The 23011-nt window shown below is 44.4% G+C and overlaps 1 pseudogene; it reads right to left on the bottom strand.

Moving 5' to 3' along the window:
- LOC124026111 overlaps nucleotides 1-23011 on the bottom strand; it is a 71664-nt pseudogene that overhangs the window by 28737 nt on the left and 19916 nt on the right.

Genomic DNA, 23011 nt, shown 5'->3' with positions numbered 1-23011 from the left:
ACCTAGTATATGACCTATGACCTAGGAGGCTCACTATTGTATGTCTCCTCTGAGGTTGCCCTTATTATCTTGACTTAGTATATGACCTATGACCTAGGAGGCTCACTATTGTATGTCTCCTCTGAGGTTGCCCTTATCTTGATCGAGTATATGACCTATGACCTAGGAGGCTCACTATTGTATGTCTCCTCTGAGGTTGCCCTTATCTTGACCTAGTATATGACCTATGACCTAGGAGGCTCACTATTGTATGTCTCCTCTGAGGTTGCCCTTATTATCTTGACCCAGTATATGACCTATGACCTAGGAGGCTCACTATTGTATGTCTCCTCTGAGGTTGCCCTTATTATCTTGACCTAGTATATGACCTATGACCTAGGAGGCTCACTATTGTATGTCTCCTCTGAGGTTGCCCTTATCTTGATCGAGTATATGACCTATGACCTAGGAGGCTCACTATTGTATGTCTCCTCTGAGGTTGCCCTTATCTTGACCTAGTATATGACCTATGACCTAGGAGGCTCACTATTGTATGTCTCATCTGAGGTTGCCCTTATTATCTTGACCTAGTATATGACCTATGACCTAGGAGGCTCACTATTGTATGTCTCCTCTGAGGTTGCCCTTACATTTACATTTAAGTCATTTAGCAGACGCTCTTATCCAGAGCGACTTGACCTAGTATATGACCTATGACCTAGGAGGCTCACTATTGTATGTCTCCTCTGAGGTTGCCCTTATCTTGATCGAGTATATGACCTATGACCTAGGAGGCTCACTATTGTCTGTCACCTCTGACTTTGCCCTTATCTTGACCTAGTATATGACCTAGGACCGAGGAGGCTCAGTGTTGTATGTCCCCTCTGTGGTTGCCCTTATCTTGACCTAGTATATGACCTAGGACCTAGGAGGCTCAGTGTCTTCTCAGATCTTGTCCAGGAGGGGATGTATTTGAGATGGGAGTGTCTATAATTGACAATTGATATATTGGATGAGGTAATGTTTTGGTCCTATGTGGTATAATTAAAGATGGACTGTATTGATTTGATCGTATCTTAACATGTATTGACTCAGGGAGGGTGAATGTTTATCTAATAATCAATATATTTTTTACCTCCCACTTTGACAGAGTATTTAGTAACCAAATACAAGACTTTTCTATTGGCACTTTAGTATCACCGAGCAGCAAAGCCCTACTCTCTCTCTCTGTGTGTGTGTGTGTGTGTGTGTGTGTGTGTGTGTGTGTGTGTGTGTGTGTGTGTGTGTGTGTGTGTGTGTGTGTGTGTGTGTGTGTGTGTGTGTGTGTGTGTGTGTGTGTGTGTGTGTGTGTGTGTGTGTGTGTGTGTGTGTGTGTGTGCTACCTCAAAGATCTGCGCCAGCTGGACCTCCTTGTTACAGAAGATGGCGTGGATACAGTGGACAGCCTGTTTGGCCTGGTGGGGGGTCCCACGTTTAGCCTTCTGATGAAGGACTGGGATCAGGGTCCTGGGGGGGGAGAGGAGGTTAACAGACTGACTACAGGGAGGAGAGGAGAATAACAGACTGACTACAGGGAGGAGAGGAGATTAACAGACTGACTAGAGGGAGGAGAGGAGGTTAACAGACTGACTACAGGGAGGGAGGAGAGGAGGTTAACAGACTGACTACAGGGAGGAGAGGAGGTTAACAGACTGACTACAGGGAGGAGAGGAGAATAACAGACTGACTACAGGGGGAGAGGAGGTTAACAGACTGACTACAGGGGGGAGAGGAGGTTAACAGACTGACTACAGGGGGAGAGGAGGTTAACAGACTGACTACAGGGAGGAGAGGAGGTTAACAGACTGACTACAGGGAGGAGAGGAGGTTAACAGACTGACTACAGGGAGGAGAGAGGAGGTTAACAGACTGACTACAGGGAGGAGAGGAGGTTAACAGACTGACTACAGGGAGGAGAGGAGGTTAACAGACTGACTACAGGGAGGAGGGGAGGTTAACAGACTGACTACAGGGAGGAGGGGAGGTTAACAGACTGACTACAGGGAGGAGAGGAGGTTAACAGACTGACTACAGGGAGGAGAGGAGGTTAACAGACTGACTACAGGGAGGAGAGGAGGTTAACAGACTGACTACAGGGAGGGAGGAGAGGAGGTTAACAGACTGACTACAGGGAGGAGAGGAGGTTAACAGACTGACTACAGGGAGGAGAGGAGGTTAACAGACTGACTACAGGGAGGGAGGAGAGGAGGTTAACAGACTGACTACAGGGAGGAGAGGAGGTTAACAGACTGACTACAGGGAGAGAGAGGAGGTTAACAGACTGACTACAGGGAGGAGGAGAGGAGGTTAACAGACTGACTACAGGGAGGGAGGAGAGGAGGTTAACAGACTGACTACAGGGAGGGAGGAGAGGAGGTTAACAGACTGACTACAGGGAGGAGAGGAGGTTAACAGACTGACTACAGGGAGGAGAGGAGGTTAACAGACTGACTACAGGGAGGAGAGGAGGTTAACAGACTGACTACAGGGAGGAGAGGAGGTTAACAGACTGACTACAGGGAGGAGAGGAGAGGAGGTTAACAGACTGACTACAGGGAGGGAGGAGAGGAGGTTAACAGACTGACTACAGGGGGAGAGGAGACTGACTACAGGGAGGAGGTTAACAGACTGACTACAGGGAGGGAGGAGAGGAGCTAAACAGACTGACTACAGGAAGGAGAGGAGTTTAACAGACTGACTACAGGGAGGAGAGGAGGTTAACAGACTGACTACAGGGAGGAGAGGAGAGGAGGTTAACAGACTGACTACAGGGAGGGAGGAGAGGAGGTTAACAGACTGACTACAGGGGGGAGAGGAGGTTAACAGACTGACTACAGGGAGGGAGGAGAGGAGGTTAACAGACTGACTACAGGGAGGAGAGGAGGTTAACAGACTGACTACAGGGAGGAGAGGAGGTTAACAGACTGACTACAGGGAGGAGAGGAGGTTAACAGACTGACTACAGGGAGGAGAGGAGAGGAGGTTAACAGACTGACTACAGGGAGGGAGGAGAGGAGGTTAACAGACTGACTACAGGGAGGGAGGAGAGGAGGTTAACAGACTGACTACAGGGAGGGAGGAGAGGAGGTTAACAGACTGACTACAGGGAGGAGAGGAGGTTAACAGACTGACTACAGGGAGGAGAGGAGGTTAACAGACTGACTACAGGGAGGAGAGGAGGTTAACAGACTGACTACAGGGAGGAGAGGAGGTTAACAGACTGACTACAGGGAGGAGAGGAGATTAACAGACTGACTACAGGGAGGGAGGAGAGGAGGTTAACAGACTGACTACAGGGAGGAGGGGAGGTTAACAGACTGACTACAGGGAGGAGAGGAAGTTAACAGACTGACTACAGGGAGGGAGGAGAGGAGGTTAACAGACTGACTACAGGGGGGAGAGGAGGTTAACAGACTGACTACAGGGAGGGAGGAGAGGAGGTTAACAGACTGACTACAGGGAGGAGAGGAGGTTAACAGACTGACTACAGGGAGGAGAGGAGGTTAACAGACTGACTACAGGGAGGAGAGGAGAGGAGGTTAACAGACTGACTACAGGGAGGAGGGGAGGTTAACAGACTGACTACAGGGAGGAGAGGAGGTTAACAGACTGACTACAGGGAGGAGAGGAGGTTAACAGACTGACTACAGGGAGGAGAGGAGGTTAACAGACTGACTATAGGGAGGGAGGAGAGGAGGTTAACAGACTGACTACAGGGAGGAGAGGAGGTTAACAGACTGACTACAGGGAGGAGAGGAGGTTAACAGACTGACTACAGGGAGGGAGGAGAGGAGGTTAACAGACTGACTACAGGGAGGAGAGGAGGTTAACAGACTGACTACAGGGAGGGAGGAGAGGAGGTTAACAGACTGACTACAGGGAGGGAGGAGAGGAGGTTAACAGACTGACTACAGGGAGGGAGGAGAGGAGGTTAACAGACTGACTACAGGGAGGGAGGAGAGGAGGTTAACAGACTGACTACAGGGAGGAGAGGAGGTTAACAGACTGACTACAGGGAGGAGAGGAGGTTAACAGACTGACTACAGGGAGGAGAGGAGGTTAACAGACTGACTACAGGGAGGAGAGGAGGTTAACATACTGACTACAGGGAGGAGAGGAGAGGAGGTTAACAGACTGACTACAGGGAGGGAGGAGAGGAGGTTAACAGACTGACTACAGGGAGGAGGGGAGGTTAACAGACTGACTACAGGGAGGAGAGGAAGTTAACAGACTGACTACAGGGAGGGAGGAGAGGAGGTTAACAGACTGACTACAGGGAGGAAGGAGAGGAGGTTAACAGACTGACTACAGGGAGGAAGGAGAGGAGGTTAACAGACTGACTACAGGGAGGAAGGAGAGGAGGTTAACAGACTGACTACAGGGAGGAGGGGAGGTTAACAGACTGACTACAGGGAGGAGAGGAGGTTAACAGACTGACTACAGGGAGGGAGGAGAGGAGGTTAACAGACTGACTACAGGGAGGGAGGAGAGGAGGTTAACAGACTGACTACAGGGAGGAGAGGAGGTTAACAGACAGACTACAGGGAGGAGAGGAGAGGAGGTTAAAAGACTGACTACAGGAAGGAAGGAGAGGAAGTTAACAGACTGACTACAGGAAGGATGGAGAGGAGATTAACAGACTGACTACAGGGAGGGAGGAGAGGAGGTTAACAGACTGACTACAGGAAGGAAGGAGAGGAAGTTAACAGACTGACTACAGGGAGGATGGAGGAGATTAACAGACTGACTACAGGGAGGAGAGGAGGTTAACAGACTGACTACAGGGAGGGAGGAGAGGAGGTTAACAGACTGACTACAGGGAGGAGAGGAGGTTAACAGACTGACTACAGGGAGGAGAGGAGGTTAACAGACTGACTACAGGGAGGAGAGGAGGTTAACAGACTGACTACAGGGAGGAGAGGAGTTAACAGACTGACTACAGGGAGGGGGAGGAGGTTAACAGACTGACTACAGGGAGGGAGGAGAGGAGGTTAACAGACTGACTACAGGGAGGAGAGGAGGTTAACAGACTGACTACAGGGAGGAAGGAGAGGAGGTTAACAGACTGACTACAGGGAAGGAGAGGAGGTTAACAGACTGACTACAGGAAGGAAGGAGAGGAGGTTAACAGACTGACTACAGGGAGGAGAGGAGGTTAACAGACTGACTACAGGGAGGAGAGGAGGTTAACAGACTGACTACAGGGAGGGAGGAGAGGAGGTTAACAGACTGACTACAGGGAGGAGAGGAGGTTAACAGACTGACTACAGGGAGGGAGGAGAGGAGGTTAACAGACTGACTACAGGGAGGGAGGAGAGGAGGTTAACAGACTGACTACAGGGAGGAGAGGAGGTTAACAGACTGACTACAGGGAGGGAGGAGAGGAGGTTAACAGACTGACTACAGGGAGGGAGGAGAGGAGGTTAACAGACTGACTACAGGGAGGAGAGGAGGTTAACAGACTGACTACAGGGAGGAGAGGAGAGGAGGTTAACAGACTGACTACAGGAAGGAAGGAGAGGAAGTTAACAGACTGACTACAGGAAGGATGGAGAGGAGGTTAACAGACTGACTACAGGGAGGGAGGAGAGGAGGTTAACAGACTGACTACAGGGAGGGAGGAGGTTAACAGACTGACTACAGGGAGGAAGGAGAGGAGGTTAACAGACTGACTACAGGGAGGAAGGAGAGGAGGTTAACAGACTGACTAGAGGGAGGGAGGAGAGGAGGTTAACAGACTGACTACAGGGAGGAGAGGAGGTTAACAGACTGACTACAGGGAGGAGAGGAGGTTAACAGACTGACTACAGGGAGGAGAGGAGAATAACAGACTGACTACAGGGAGGGAGGAGAGGAGGTTAACAGACTGACTACAGGGAGGAAGGAGAGGAGGTTAACAGACTGACTACAGGGAGGAGAGGAGGTTAACAGACTGACTACAGGGAGGAAGGAGAGGAGGTTAACAGACTGACTACAGGGAGGAGAGGAGAGGAGGTTAACAGACTGACTACAGGAAGGAAGGAGAGGAGGTTAACAGACTGACTACAGGGAGGAGAGGAGATTAACAGACTGACTACAGGGAGGAGAGGAGGTTAACAGACTGACTACAGGGAGGGAGGAGAGGAGGTTAACAGACTGACTACAGGGAGGAGAGGAGGTTAACAGACTGACTACAGGGAGGAGAGGAGCTTAACAGACTGACTACAGGGAGGAGAGGAGGTTAACAGACTGACTACAGTCATGGACCCTTTACCCATTACATTAGCTATCCACCCAGTCTCTCCCTCCCCCTCCCTCCCCCTCTCTCCCTCCCACCCTGCCTCTCCCTCCCTCCTCCCTGCCTCCCTCCCTCCCTCCCTCTCCCTCCCTCCCTCCCTCCCTCCCTGTCTCTCCCTCCCTCCCTCCCTCCCTCCCTCCCCCCTGTCTCTCCCTCCCTCCCCCTCTCTCCCTCCCTCCCTGTCTCTCCCTCCCTCCCACCCTGCCTCCCCCTCTATCCCTCCCTCCCTGTCTCTCCCTCCCCCTCCCTCCCTCCCCCCTCTCTCCCACCCTCCCACCCTCCCCCTCCCTCCCTTCCCCTCCCCCTCCCCCTCTCTGCCTCCCCCTCCCTCCCTCCCTGCCTCTCTTACGATCGTATCTGCTGTAGTTCGGTCTCTATTTTCTGTCCGGTGTTCCTGAAGATCTGAATGGCCGCCTCGGCCACCTTGTCATCCTCCATCTTCAGACACTGAAGCAGAGACTCATACGTCTCAGCAGAGTGGAACGCTGTGGGGTGGGTGAAGGACAGAACCTGGAGGAGAGGAGGAAGAGGAGGAGGAGAGAAGAAGAGGAGGAAGAGGAGAGGAGGAGAGGAAGAGGAGAGGAGGAGAAGAGGAGGAGGAGAGGAGAAGAGGAGGAAGAGGAGAGGAGGAGAAGAGGAGAAGGAGAGGAGGAGGAGAGGAGGAAGAGGAGGAGGAAAGGACGTGGAGAAGGAGGAAGAGAGGAGGAAGACAAGAAAAAGTTACTCTGTCCATTCATCCACCGGTCCCCTCCTCCCTCCCTCTCGCCCCCCCTCTCTCTCTCTCTCTTCATCCCTCCATCCCCTCTCTCCTCATCCCTCCATCCCCTCTCTCTCTCCCTCTCTTCATCCCTCCATCCCCTCTCTCCTCATCCCTCCATCCCCTCTCTCTCTTTCTTCATCCCTCCATCCCCTCTCTCTCTTCATCCCTCCATCCCTCTCTCTCTTCATCCCTCCATCCCCTCTCCTCATCCCTCCATCCCCTCTCTCCTCATCCCTCCATCCCCTCTCTCCTCATCCCTCCATCCCCTCTCTTCATCCCTCCATCCCCCTCTCTCTTCATCCCTCCATCCCCTCTCTCTTCATCCCTCCATCCCCCTCTCTCTTCATCCCTCCATCCCCCTCTCTCTTCATCCCTCCATCCCCCTCTCTCTTCATCCCCCTCCCCCCTCTCTTCATCCCTCCATCCCCCTCTCTCTTCATCCCTCCATCCCCTCCTCTCATCCCCTCATCCCTCCATCCCCTCTCGCTCTCTTTCTTCATCCCTCCATCCCCTCTCTCTCTCCCTCTCTCCTCATCCCTCCATCCCCTCTCTTTCTTCATCCCTCCATCCCCTCTCTCTTCATCCCTCCATCCTCTCTCTCTCTTCATCCCTCGATCCTCCCGCTCTCTCTTCATCCCTCCATCCTCCCTCTCTCTCTTCATCCCTCCATCCCCTCTCTCTTCATCCCTCCATCCCCTCTCTCTCTCTCCCTCTTCATCCCTCCATCCCCTCTCTCTTCATCCCTCCATCCTCTCTCTCTCTTCATCCCTCGATCCTCCCGCTCTCTCTTCATCCCTCCATCATCCCTCTCTCTCTTCATCCCTCCATCCCCTCTCTCTTCATCCCTCCATCCCCTCTCTCTCTCTCCCTCTTCATCCCTCCATCCCTCTCTCTCTCTCCCTCTTCATCCCTCCATCCCCTCTCTCTCTCTCCCTCTTCATCCCTCCATCCCCCTCTCTCTCTCCTCTTCATCCCTCCATCCCCTCTCTCTCCTCATCCCTCCATCCCCTCTCTCTCTCTCTCTCTCTCTCTTTCTTCATCCCTCCATCCCCTCTCTCTCCCTCTCTCCTCCTCCCTCCCTCTCTCTTTCTTCATCCCTCCATCCCCTCTCTCCTCCATCCCCTCTCTCTTTCTTCATCCCTCCATCCCCTCTCTCTTCATCCCTCCATCCTCTCTCTCTCTTCATCCCTCCATCCTCCCTCTCTCTCTTCATCCCTCCATCCCCTCTCTCTCTCTTCATCCCTCCATCCCTCTCTCTCTCTTCATCCCTCCATCCCTCTCTCTCTTCATCCCTCCATCCCCTCTCTCTCCTCATCCCTCCATCCCTCCTCTCTCTTCATCCCTCCATCCTCCCTCTCTCTTCATCCCTCCATCCTCCCTCTCTCTTCATCCCTCCATCCTCCCTCTCTCTCTTCATCCCTCCATCCCCTCTCTTCATCCCTCCATCCCTCTCTCTTCATCCCTCCATCCCCTCTCTCTCCCTCTCTCTCTTCATCCCTCCATCCATACCTTCAGTAGTTCCAGTCCAGAGCGGATGGCAGTGTCTGGTGTGACACCTTCCTCATCATCATCAGCCGTTCCCTCGATAGACTTATTCAGCAGCTTGACCAGAGCACTGAGCAGAGAGACATCACATATAACATTATATAACCTCTTATTCAACAGCTAGACCAGAGCAGAGAGACATCACATATACCATTATATAACCTCTTATTCAACAGCTAGACCAGAGCAGAGAGACATCACATATACCATTATATAACCTCTTATTCAACAGCTAGACCAGAGCAGAGAGACATCACATATACCCTCTTATTCAACAGCTAGACCAGAGCACTGAGCAGAGAGACATCACATATAACATTATATAACCTCTTATTCAACAGCTAGACCAGAGCACTGAGCAGAGAGACATCACATATACCATTATATAACCTCTTATTCAACAGCTAGACCAGAGCAGAGAGACATCACATATAACATTATATAACCTCTTATTCAACAGCTAGACCAGAGCAGAGAGACATCACATATAACCTCTTATTCAACAGCTAGACCAGAGCAGAGAGACATCACATATAACATTATATAACCTCTTATTCAACAGCTAGACCAGAGCAGAGAGACATCACATATAACATTATATAACCTCTTATTCAACAGCTAGACCAGAGCAGAGAGACATCACATATAACATTATATAACCTCTTATTCAACAGCTAGACCAGAGCAGAGAGACATCACATATAACCTCTTATTCAGCAGCTAGACCAGAGCAGAGAGACATCACATATAACATTATATAACCTCTTATTCAACAGCTAGACCAGAGCAGAGAGACATCACACATTATATAACCTCTTATTCAACAGCTAGACCAGAGCAGAGAGACATCACATATAACCTCTTATTCAGCAGCTAGACCAGAGCAGAGAGACATCACATATAACATTATATATTCAACAGCTAGACAGAGCAGAGAGACATCACAAATAACTTATTCAACAGCTAGACCAGAGCAGAGAGACATCACATATAACATTATATAACCTCTTATTCAGCAGCTAGACCAGAGCAGAGAGACATCACATATAACATTATATAACCTCTTATTCAGCAGCTAGACCAGAGCAGAGAGACATCACATATAACATTATATAACCTCTTATTCAACAGCTAGACCAGAGCAGAGAGACATCACATATAACATTATATAACCTCTTATTCAACAGCTAGACCAGAGCAGAGAGACATCACATATAACATTATATAACCTCTTATTCAACAGCTAGACCAGAGCAGAGAGACATCACAAATAACCTCTTATTCAACAGCTAGACCAGAGCAGAGAGACATCACATATACCATTATATAACCTCTTATTCAACAGCTAGACCAGAGCAGAGAGACATCACATATAACATTATATAACTCTTATTCAACAGCTAGACCAGAGCAAAGACATCACAAATAACCTCTTATTCAGCAGCTAGACCAGAAGAGAGACATCACATATAACCTCTTATTCAACAGCTAGACCAGAGCAGAGAGCAGATATAACCACACACCTCACACAACACACACATCACACATCTAACACACACACACACACACACACACACACACACACACACACACACACACACACACACACACACACACACACACACATGGTACCTGATGGCCTCTGAAACGGATCAATATCCAACAGGAACTTCACCATCTCCAGGAAGGGGTTGGTGGGCTGCTTCGGGAACGTCAGTTTACGAGTAATCTCCCTCTGCAATACACGATCAATACACGATCAATATCTAACTGGTACTGTTCCCTCTGCAATACACAATCAATATCTAACTGGTAATCTCCCTCTGAAATACACGATCAATATCTAACTGGTAATCTCCCTCTGAAAAACACGATCAATATCTAACTGGTAATCTCCCTCTGCAATACACGATCAATATCTAACTGGTAATCTCCCTCTGCAATACACGATCAATATCTAACTGGTAATCTCCCTCTGAAATACACGATCAATATCTAACTGGTAATCTCCCTCTGCAATACACGATCAATATCTAACTGGTAATCTCCCTCTGAAAAACACGATCAATATCTAACTGGTACTGTTCCCTCTGCAATACACAATCAATATCTAACTGGTAATCTCCCTCTGAAATACACGATCAATATCTAACTGGTAATCTCCCTCTGCAATACACGATCAATATCTAACTGGTAATCTCCCCTCTCAATACACGATCAATATCTAACTGGTAATCTCCCTCTGAAATACACGATCAATATCTAACTGGTAATCTCCCTCTGAAATACACGATCAATATCTAACTGGTAATCTCCCTCTGAAAAACACGATCAATATCTAACTGGTAATCTCCCTCTGAAAATACACGATCAATATCTAACTGGTAATCTCCCTCTCAAATACACGATCAATATCTAACTGGTAATCTCCCCTCTCAAAAACACGATCAATATCTAACTGGTAATCTCCCCTCTCAAATACACGATCAATATCTAACTGGTAATCTCCCTCTCAAATACACGATCAATATCTAACTGGTAATCTCCCTCTGAAAAACACGATCAATATCTAACTGGTAATCTCCCTCTGAAAAACACGATCAATACACAATCAATATCTAACTGGTAATCTCCCTCTGAAAAACACGATCAATATCTAACTGGTAATCTCCCTCTGAAAAACACGATCAATATCTAACTGGTAATCTCCCTCTGAAATACACAATCGTTTAAAAGTTGGGGGTCACTTAGAAATGTCCTTGTTTTTGAAAGAAAAGCACATTTATTTTGTCCATTTAAAATAACATTATTGATCAAATTGATCAGAAACACAGTTTATACATCGTTAATGTTGTAAACGACGTTAGCTCAAAAACCCGAGAAAAAACAATCCCACTTCCTGGATGGATTTATGTTTGTAGTTATCCATTGGCTGCCTTTACAGATTCCATTGATTTAGGACTCAAGATTGCACTTCCTATGGCTTCCACTAGATGTCAACAGTCTTCAGACATTGTTTCAGGCTTGTATTCTGAAAAATTAGGGAGTAAGGTCACTCTGAATGAGTGGACACTGCAGTGTCCCAGAGGTTTTTCACGACCGAGAGGCTTTCTTGTTTTCTTGACGAAATTATTGTCCGGTTGAAATATTATTAATTATTACGACTAAAAACAACCTGAGGATCGATTATAAACATCGTTTGACATGTTACTACGAACTTTACGGATACTATTTAGATTTTTCGTCTGCCTGTCGTTTGAGCCTGTGGATTATTGAACAAAACGGAGGTTTTTGGATATAAAGAGGGGCTTTATCGAAACAAAACTAACATGTATTGAGTAAATGGGAGTCTTGTGAGTGCAACCATATGAAGATCATCAAAGATAAGTTTCTCTATTTCTGACTTGTGTAACTCCTCTACTTGGCTGGTAACTGTTTGTAAAGATTTGTCTGCTGGGTGCTGTTCTCAGATAATCGCATGGTTTGCTTTCACCGTAAAGCCTTTTTGAAATCTGACACCGCAGCTGGATTAGCAAGAAGTTCATCTTTAAACCGATGTATAACATTTGTATGATTTAAGGACTTTTATAGTTCTATATATAATGTTCCAGGTATCCAGTCTATCAGACAGTATTATAATGTTCCAGGTATCCAGTCTATCAGACAGTATTATATTATAATGTTCCAGGTATCCAGTCTACCAGACAGTATTATAATGTTCCAGGTATCCAGTCTATCAGACAGTATTATATTATAATGTTCCAGGTATCCAGTCTATCAGACAGTATTATATTATGATGTTCCAGGTATCCAGTCTATCAGACAGTATTATATTATGATGTTCCAGGTATCCAGTCTATCAGACAGTATTATATTATAATGTTCCAGGTATCCAGTCTATCAGACAGTATTATAATGTTCCAGGTATCCAGTCTATCAGACAGTATTATAATGTTCCAGGTATCCAGTCTATCAGACAGTATTATATTATAATGTTCCAGGTATCCAGTCTATCAGACAGTATTATATTATAATGTTCCAGGTATCCAGTCTATCAGACAGTATTATATTATAATGTTCCAGGTATCCAGTCTATCAGACAGTATTATAATGTTCCAGGTATCCAGTCTATCAGACAGTATTATATTATAATGTTCCAGGTATCCAGTCTATCAGACAGTATTATATTATAATGTTCCAGGTATCCAGTCTATCAGACAGTATTATAATGTTCCAGGTATCCAGTCTATCAGACAGTATTATAATGTTCCAGGTATCCAGTCTATCAGACAGTATTATATTATAATGTTCCAGGTATCCAGTCTATCAGACAGTATTATATTATAATGTTCCAGGTATCCAGTCTATCAGACAGTATTAGATGTTCCAGGTCCAGTCTATCAGACAGTATTATAATGTTCCAGGTATCCAGTCTATCAGACAGTATTATATTATAATGTTCCAGGTATCCAGTCTATCAGACAGTATTATAATGTTCCAGGTATCCAGTCTATCAGACAGTATTATATTATAATGTTCCAGGTATCCAGTCTATCAGACAGTATTATATTATAATGTTCCAGGTATCCAGTCTATCAGACAGTATTATATTATGATGTTCCAGGTATCCAGTCTATCAGACAGTATTATAATGTTCCAGGTATCCAGTCTATCAGACAGTATTATATTATAATGTTCCAGGTATCCAGTCTATCAGACATTATGATGTTCCAGGTATCCAGTTATCAGACAGTATTATATTATAATGTTCCAGGTATCCAGTCTATCAGACAGTATTATAATGTTCCAGGTATCCAGTCTATCAGACAGTATTATATTATAATGTTCCAGGTATCCAGTCTATCAGACAGTATTATATTATAATGTTCCAGGTATCCAGTCTATCAGACAGTATTATATTATAATGTTCCAGGTATCCAGTTCCAGACAGTATTATATGTTCCAGGTATCCAGTCTATCAGACAGTATATATATAATGTTCCAGGTATCCAGTCTATCAGTATTATAATGTTCCAGTATTATATTATAATGTTCCAGGTATCCAGTCTATCAGACAGTATTATATTATGATGTTCCAGGTATCCAGTCTATCAGACAGTATTATAATGTTCCAGGTATCCAGTCTATCAGACAGTATTATATTATAATGTTCCAGGTATCCAGTCTATCAGACAGTATTATATTATAATGTTCCAGGTATCCAGTCTATCAGACAGTATTATATTATAATGTTCCAGGTATCCAGTCTATCAGACAGTATTATATTAATGTTCCAGGTATCCAGTCTATCAGACAGTATTATATTATAATGTTCCAGGTATCCAGTCTATCAGACAGTATTATATTATAATGTTCCAGGTATCCAGTCTATCAGACAGTATTATATTATAATGTTCCAGGTATCCAGTCTATCAGACAGTATTATAATGTTCCAGGTATCCAGTCTATCAGACAGTATTATATTATAATGTTCCAGGTATCCAGTCTATCAGACAGTATTATATTATAATGTTCCAGGTATCCAGTCTATCAGACAGTATTATATTATAATGTTCCAGGTATCCAGTCTATCAGACAGTATTATAATGTTCCAGGTATCCAGTCTATCAGACAGTATTATAATGTTCCAGGTATCCAGTCTATCAGACAGTATTATATTATAATGTTCCAGGTATCCAGTCTATCAGACAGTATTATATTATAATGTTCCAGGTATCCAGTCTATCAGACAGTATTATAATGTTCCAGGTATCCAGTCTATCAGACAGTATTATATTATAATGTTCCAGGTATCCAGTCTATCAGACAGTATTATATTATAATGTTCCAGGTATCCAGTCTATCAGACAGTATTATATTATAATGTTCCAGGTATCCAGTCTATCAGACAGTATTATATTATGATGTTCCAGGTATCCAGTCTATCAGACAGTATTATATTATAATGTTCCAGGTATCCAGTCTATCAGACAGTATTATATTATAATGTTCCAGGTATCCAGTCTATCAGACAGTATTATATTATAATGTTCCAGGTATCCAGTCTATCAGACAGTATTATAATGTTCCAGGTATCCAGTCTATCAGACAGTATTATATTATAATGTTCCAGGTATCCAGTCTATCAGACAGTATTATATTATAATGTTCCAGGTATCCAGTCTATCAGACAGTATTATATGTTCCAGGTATCCAGTCTATCAGACAGTATATTAATGTTCCAGGTATCCAGTCTATCAGACAGTATGTTTATATTATAATGTTCCAGGTATCCAGTCTATCAGACAGTATTATATTATAATGTTCCAGGTATCCAGTCTATCAGACAGTATTATATTATAATGTTCCAGGTATCCAGTCTATCAGACAGTATTATAATGTTCCAGGTATCCAGTCTATCAGACAGTATTATATTATAATGTTCCAGGTATCCAGTCTATCAGACAGTATTATATTATAATGTTCCAGGTATCCAGTCTATCAGACAGTATTATATTATAATGTTCCAGGTATCCAGTCTATCAGACAGTATTATATTATAATGTTCCAGGTATCCAGTCTATCAGACAGTATTATAATGTTCCAGGTATCCAGTCTATCAGACAGTATTATATTATAATGTTCCAGGTATCCAGTCTATCAGACAGTATTATATTATAATGTTCCAGGTATCCAGTCTATCAGACAGTATTATATTATAATGTTCCAGGTATCCAGTCTATCAGACAGTATTATATTAATGTTCCAGGTATCCAGTCTATCAGACAGTATTATATTATAATGTTCCAGGTATCCAGTCTATCAGACAGTATTATATTATAATGTTCCAGGTATCCAGTCTATTATTATAATGTTCCAGGTATCCAGTCTATCAGACAGTATTATATTATAATGTTCCAGGTATCCAGTCTATCAGACAGTATTATATTATAATGTTATTATATTATGTTCCAGGTATCCAGTCTATCAGACAGTATTATATTATAATGTTCCAGGTATCCAGTCTATCAGACAGTATTATATTATAATGTTCCAGGTATCCAGTCTATCAGACAGTATTATAATGTTCCAGGTATCCAGTCTATCAGACAGTATTATATTATGATGTTCCAGGTATCCAGTCTGTCAGACAGTATTATATTATAATGTTCCAGGTATCCAGTCTATCAGACAGTATTATATTATAATGTTCCAGGTATCCAGTCTATCAGACAGATGTTCCAGGTATCCAGTCTATCAGACAGTATTATATTATAATGTTCCAGGTATCCAGTCTATCAGACAGTATTATATTATAATGTTCCAGGTATCCAGTCTATCAGACAGTATTATATTATAATGTTCCAGGTATCCAGTCTATCAGACAGTATTATAATGTTCCAGGTATAGTCTATCAGACAGTATTATATTATAATGTTCCAGGTATCCAGTCTATCAGACAGTATTATAATGTTCCAGATGTTCCAGTATCCAGTCTATCAGACAGTATTATAATGTTCCAGGTATCCAGTCTATCAGACAGTATCCATTATATTATAATGTTCCAGGTATCCAGTCTATCAGACAGTATTATATTATAATGTTCCAGGTATCCAGTCTATCAGACAGTATTATATTATAATGTTCCAGGTATCCAGTCTATCAGACAGTATTATAATGTTAGGTATCCAGTCTATCAGACAGTATTATATTATAATGTTCCAGGTATCCAGTCTATCAGACAGTATTATATTATAATGTTCCAGGTATCCAGTCTATCAGACAGTATTATATTATAATGTTGTATTCTATCAGACAGTATTATAATGTTCCAGTCTATCAGACAGTATTATATTATAATGTTCCAGGTATCCAGTCTATCAGACAGTATTATATTATAATGTTCCAGGTATCCAGTCTATCAGACAGTATTATATTATAATGTTCCAGGTATCCAGTCTATCAGACAGTATTATATTATAATGTTCCAGGTATCCAGTCTATCAGACAGTATTATATTATAATGTTCCAGGTATCCAGTCTATCAGACAGTATTATATTATAATGTTCCAGGTATCCAGTCTATCAGACAGTATTATATTATAATGTTCCAGGTATCCAGTCTATCAGACAGTATTATATTATAATGTTCCAGGTATCCAGTCTATCAGACAGTATTATAATGTTCCAGGTATCCAGTCTATCAGACAGTATTATATTATAATGTTCCAGGTATCCAGTCTATCAGACAGTATTATATTATAATGTTCCAGGTATCCAGTCTATCAGACAGTATTATATTATAATGTTCCAGGTATCCAGTCTATCAGACAGTATTATATTATAATGTTCCAGGTATCCAGTCTATCAGACAGTATTATATTATAATGTTCCAGGTATCCAGTCTATCAGACAGTATTATATGTTAGGTATGTTCCAGTATTATATTATAATGTTATCCAGTCTATCAGACAGTATTATATTATAATGTTCCAGGTATCCAGTCTATCAGACAGTATTATTAATGTTCCAGGTATCCAGTCTATCCATAATGTTCCTATCAGTCTACAGACAGTATTATATTATAATGTTCCAGGTATCCAGTCTATCAGACAGTATTATATTATAATGTTCCAGGTATCCAGTCTATCAGACAGTATTATATTATAATGTTCCAGGTATCCAGTCTATCAGACAGTATTATAATGTTCCAGGTATCCAGTCTATCAGACAGTATTATATTATTCCAGGTATCCAGTCTATCAGACAGTATTATATTATAATGTTCCAGGTATCCAGTCTATCAGACAGTATTATATTATAATGTTCCAGGTATCCATCAGGTATCCAGTCTATATATTATAATGTTCCAGGTATCCAGTCTATCAGACAGTATTATATTATAATGTTCCAGGTATCCAGTCTATCAGACAGTATTATATAAGTTCCAGGTATCCAGTCTATCAGACAGTATTTATATAATGTTCCAGGTATCCAGTCTATCAGACAGTATTATATTATAATGTTCCAGGTATCCAGTCTATCAGACAGTATTATAATGTTCCAGGTATCCAGTCTATCAGACAGTATTATATTATAATGTTCCAGGTATCCAGTCTATCAGACAGTATTATAATGTTCCAGGTATCCAGTCTATCAGACAGTATTATATTATAATGTTCCAGGTATCCAGTCTATCAGACAGTATTATATTATGATGTTCCAGGTATCCAGTCTATCAGACAGTATTATATTATAATGTTCCAGGTATCCAGTCTATCAGACAGTATTATAATGTTCCAGGTATCCAGTCTATCAGACAGTATTATAATGTTCCAGGTATCCAGTCTATCAGACAGTATTATAATGTTCCAGGTATCCAGTCTATCAGACAGTATTATATTATAATGTTCCAGGTATCCAGTCTATCAGACAGTATTATAATGTTCCAGGTATCCAGTCTATCAGACAGTATTATAATGTTCCAGGTATCCAGTCTATCAGACAGTATTATATTATAATGTTCCAGGTATCCAGTCTATCAGACAGTATTATATTATGATGTTCCAGGTATCCAGTCTATCAGACAGTATTATATTATAATGTTCCAGGTATCCAGTCTATCAGACAGTATTATATTATAATGTTCCAGGTATCCAGTCTATCAGACAGTATTATATTATAATGTTCCAGGTATCCAGTCTATCAGACAGTATTATAATGTTCCAGGTATCCAGTCTACCAGACAGTATTATAATGTTCCAGGTATCCAGTCTATCAGACAGTATTATATTATAATGTTCCAGGTATCCAGTCTACCAGACAGTATTATATTATAATGTTCCAGGTATCCAGTCTATCAGACAGTATTATAATGTTCCAGGTATCCAGTCTATCAGACAGTATTATATTATAATGTTCCAGGTATCCAGTCTATCAGACAGTATTATAATGACAGTATTATATTATAATGTTCCAGGTATCCAGTCTATCAGACAGTATTATATTATAATGTTCCAGGTATCCAGTCTATCAGACAGTATTATGATGTTCCAGGTATCCAGTCTACCAGACAGTATTATAATGTTCCAGGTATCCAGTCTATCAGACAGTATTATATTATAATGTTCCAGGTATCCAGTCTATCAGACAGTATTATAATGTTCCAGGTATCCAGTCTATCAGACAGTATTATATTATAATGTTCCAGGTATCCAGTCTATCAGACAGTATTATATTATAATGTTCCAGGTATCCAGTCTATCAGACAGTATTATATTATAATGTTCCAGGTATCCAGTCTATCAGACAGTATTATAATGTTCCAGGTATCCAGTCTATCAGACAGTATTATATTATAATGTTCCAGGTATCCAGTCTATCAGACAGTATTATGATGTTCCAGGTATCCAGTCTATCAGTCAGTTTGGAGCGAGTGGTCGCATCGGCGCTTCGCTCCCGCAGGTAGTATAACTTTTACATTTCATTATAGCACAACGGTTTGATTTGTCTAATCTTAGCAATTTCTTCTCAGCTAGCTACATAGCCGTCTTTGTATCAAAGATAATTGCGTAATTATCGTATTTCTCCGTCCTAACGTAGTCTTCACTAGCCAGCTAGCTAACGTCCACTGATTAGCTGCACTGGGAAAACTATTACACTCAACTGAACGACTTGATCAGTGTAGTGTTAGCTAGCTACATAGCTGTCTTTGCTGTCTTCGTATCTTCGTTCCAAGATAATTGTGTTGCTTAGGTTTAGAGTGTGTAGTGTGTAGTCTTAGAGTGATTATCTTAATTTACCGAGGTTAGCTAGCCAGCTATTTGTCGTCCTTAACGTAGGAGACTCTGCTAGCTAGCCAACGCTAGCCAACGTCTTCTGAATAGAACTCAACAACCCGGTCGCATTCACAGGTAGTATCACATTTTCATTTCATTTCATTACAGTACAACGGTTTGATTTGTTTGATCGTAGCTAGCTACATAGCTAGCTACATAGCCGTCTTTGTATCAAAGATAATTGTGTAGTCTAGAGCGATTTTCTAGGTTAGCTAGCCAGCTATTGTCGTTCTTTTAACGCAACGTAACGTAAACAACACTACTAGCTAGCCAGCTAGCCCCGAATAGCAGCACTGTAGAAACTATTACACTCAACGGAACGACTTGATTAGTGTAGTGTCAACAACGCACCCACTGCCAGCTAGCCTACTTCAGCAGTACTGTATCATTTTAATCATTTTAGTCAATAAGATTCTTGCTACGTAGCTTAACTTTCTGAACATTCGAGACGTGTAGTCCACTTGTCATTCCAATCTCCTTTGCATTAGCGTAGCCTCTTCTGTAGCCTGTTAACTATGTGTCTGTTTATCCCTGTTCTCTCCTCTCTGCACAGACCATACAAACGCTCCACACCGCGTGGCCGCGGCCACCCTAATCTGGTGGTCCCAGCGCGCACGACCCACGTGGAGTTCCAGGTCTCCGGTAGCCTCTGGAATTGCCGATCTGCGGTCAACAAGGCAGAGTTCATCTCAGCCCATGCCTCCCTCCAGTCCCTCGACTTCTTGGCACTGACGGAAACATGGATCACCACAGACAACACTGCTACTCCTACTGCTCTCTCTTCGTCCGCCCACGTGTTCTCGCACACCCCGAGAGCTTCTGGTCAGCGGGGTGGTGGCACCGGGATCCTCATCTCTCCCAAGTGGTCATTCTCTCTCTCTCCCCTTACCCATCTGTCTATCGCCTCCTTTGAATTCCATGCTGTCACAGTTACCAGCCCTTTCAAGCTTAACATCCTTATCATTTATCGCCCTCCAGGTTCCCTCGGAGAGTTCATCAATGAGCTTGATGCCTTGATAAGCTCCTTTCCTGAGGACGGCTCACCTCTCACAGTTCTGGGCGACTTTAACCTCCCCACGTCTACCTTTGACTCATTCCTCTCTGCCTCCTTCTTTCCACTCCTCTCCTCTTTTGACCTCACCCTCTCACCCTCCCCCCCTACTCACAAGGCAGGCAATACGCTCGACCTCATCTTTACTAGATGCAGTTCTTCCACTAACCTCATTGCAACTCCCCTCCAAGTCTCCGACCACTACCTTGTATCCTTTTCCCTCTCGCTCTCATCCAACACCTCCCACACTGCCCCTACTCGGATGGTATCGCGCCGTCCCAACCTTCGCTCTCTCTCCCCCGCTACTCTCTCCTCTTCCATCCTATCATCACTTCCCTCCGCTCAAACCTTCTCCAACCTATCTCCTGATTCTGCCTCCTCAACCCTCCTCTCCTCCCTCTCTGCATCCTTTGACTCTCTATGTCCCCTATCCTCCAGGCCGGCTCGGTCCTCCCCTCCCGCTCCGTGGCTCAATGACTCATTGCGAGCTCACAGAACAGGGCTCCGGGCAGCCGAGCGGAAATGGAGGAAAACTCGCCTCCCTGCGGACCTGGCATCCTTTCACTCCCTCCTCTCTACATTTTCCTCCTCTGTCTCTGCTGCTAAAGCCACTTTCTACCACGCTAAATTCCAAGCATCTGCCTCTAACCCTAGGAAGCTCTTTGCCACCTTCTCCTCCCTCCTGAATCCCCCCTCCTCCCTCTCTGCAGACGACTTCGTCAACCATTTTGAAAAGAAGGTCGACGACATCCGATCCTCGTTTGCTAAGTCAAACGACACCGCTGGTTCTGCTCACACTGCCCTACCCTGTGCTCTGACCTCTTTCTCCCCTCTCTCTCCAGATGAAATCTCGCGTCTTGTGACGGCCGGCCGCCCAACAACCTGCCCGCTTGACCCTATCCCTTCCCCTCTTCTCCAGACCATTTCCGGAGACCTTCTCCCTTACCTCACCTCGCTCATCAACTCATCACTGACCGCTGGCTACGTCCCTTCCGTCTTCAAGAGAGCGAGAGTTGCACCCCTTCTGAAAAAACCTACACTCGATCCCTCCGATGTCAACAATTACAGACCAGTATCCCTTCTTTCTTTTCTCTCCAAAACTCTTGAACGTGCCGTCCTTGGCCAGCTCTCCCGCTATCTCTCTCTGAATGACCTTCTTGATCCAAATCAGTCAGGTTTCAAGACTAGTCATTCAACTGAGACTGCTCTCCTCTGTATCACGGAGGCGCTCCGCACTGCTAAAGCTAACTCTCTCTCCTCTGCTCTCATCCTTCTAGATCTATCGGCTGCCTTCGATACTGTGAACCATCAGATCCTCCTCTCCACCCTCTCCGAGTTGGGCATCTCCGGCGCGGCCCACGCTTGGATTGCGTCCTACCTGACAGGTCGCTCCTACCAGGTTGCGTGGCGAGAATCTGTCTCCTCACCACGCGCTCTCACCACTGGTGTCCCCCAGGGCTCTGTTCTAGGCCCTCTCCTATTCTCGCTATACACCAAGTCACTTGGCTCTGTCATAACCTCACATGGTCTCTCCTATCATTGCTATGCAGATGACAACTAATCTTCTCCTTTCCCCCTTCTGATGACCAGGTGGCGAATCGCATCTCTGCATGTCTGGCAGACATATCAGTGTGGATGACGGATCACCACCTCAAGCTGAACCTCGGCAAGACGGAGCTGCTCTTCCTCCCGGGGAAGGACTGCCCGTTCCATGATCTCGCCATCACGGTTGACAACTCCATTGTGTCCTCCTCCCAGAGCGCTAAGAACCTTGGTGTGATCCTGGACAACACCCTGTCGTTCTCAACCAACATCAAGGCGGTGGCCCGTTCCTGTAGGTTCATGCTCTACAACATCCGCAGAGTACGACCCTGCCTCACACAGGAAGCGGCGCAGGTCCTAATCCAGGCACTTGTCATCTCCCGTCTGGATTACTGCAACTCGCTGTTGGCTGGGCTCCCTGCCTGTGCCATTAAACCCCTTCAACTCATCCAGAACGCCGCAGCCCGTCTGGTGTTCAACCTTCCCAAGTTCTCTCACGTCACCCCGCTCCTCCGTTCTCTCCACTGGCTTCCAGTTGAAGCTCGCATCCGCTTCAAGACCATGGTGCTTGCCTACGGAGCTGTGAGGGGAACGGCACCTCAGTACCTCCAGGCTCTGATCAGGCCCTACACCCAAACAAGGGCACTGCGTTCATCCACCTCTGGCCTGCTCGCCTCCCTACCACTGAGGAAGTACAGCTCCCGCTCAGCCCAGTCAAAACTGTTCGCTGCTCTGGCCCCCCAATGGTGGAACAAACTCCCTCACGACGCCAGGACAGCGGAGTCAATCACCACCTTCCGGAGACACCTGAAACCCCACCTCTTTAAGGAATACCTAGGATAGGATAAGTATTCCCCCCCTTTAAGATTTAGATGCACTATTGTAAAGTGACTGTTCCACTGGATGTCATAAGGTGAATGCACCAATTTGTAAGTCGCTCTGGATAAGAGCGTCTGCTAAATGACTTAAATGTAAATGTA

The sequence above is a fragment of the Oncorhynchus gorbuscha genome, unplaced genomic scaffold, assembly GCF_021184085.1.
Source record: "Oncorhynchus gorbuscha isolate QuinsamMale2020 ecotype Even-year unplaced genomic scaffold, OgorEven_v1.0 Un_scaffold_2600, whole genome shotgun sequence".
Taxonomy (NCBI): domain Eukaryota; kingdom Metazoa; phylum Chordata; class Actinopteri; order Salmoniformes; family Salmonidae; genus Oncorhynchus; species Oncorhynchus gorbuscha.
This window is presented reverse-complemented; position numbering and strand designations above follow the sequence as displayed.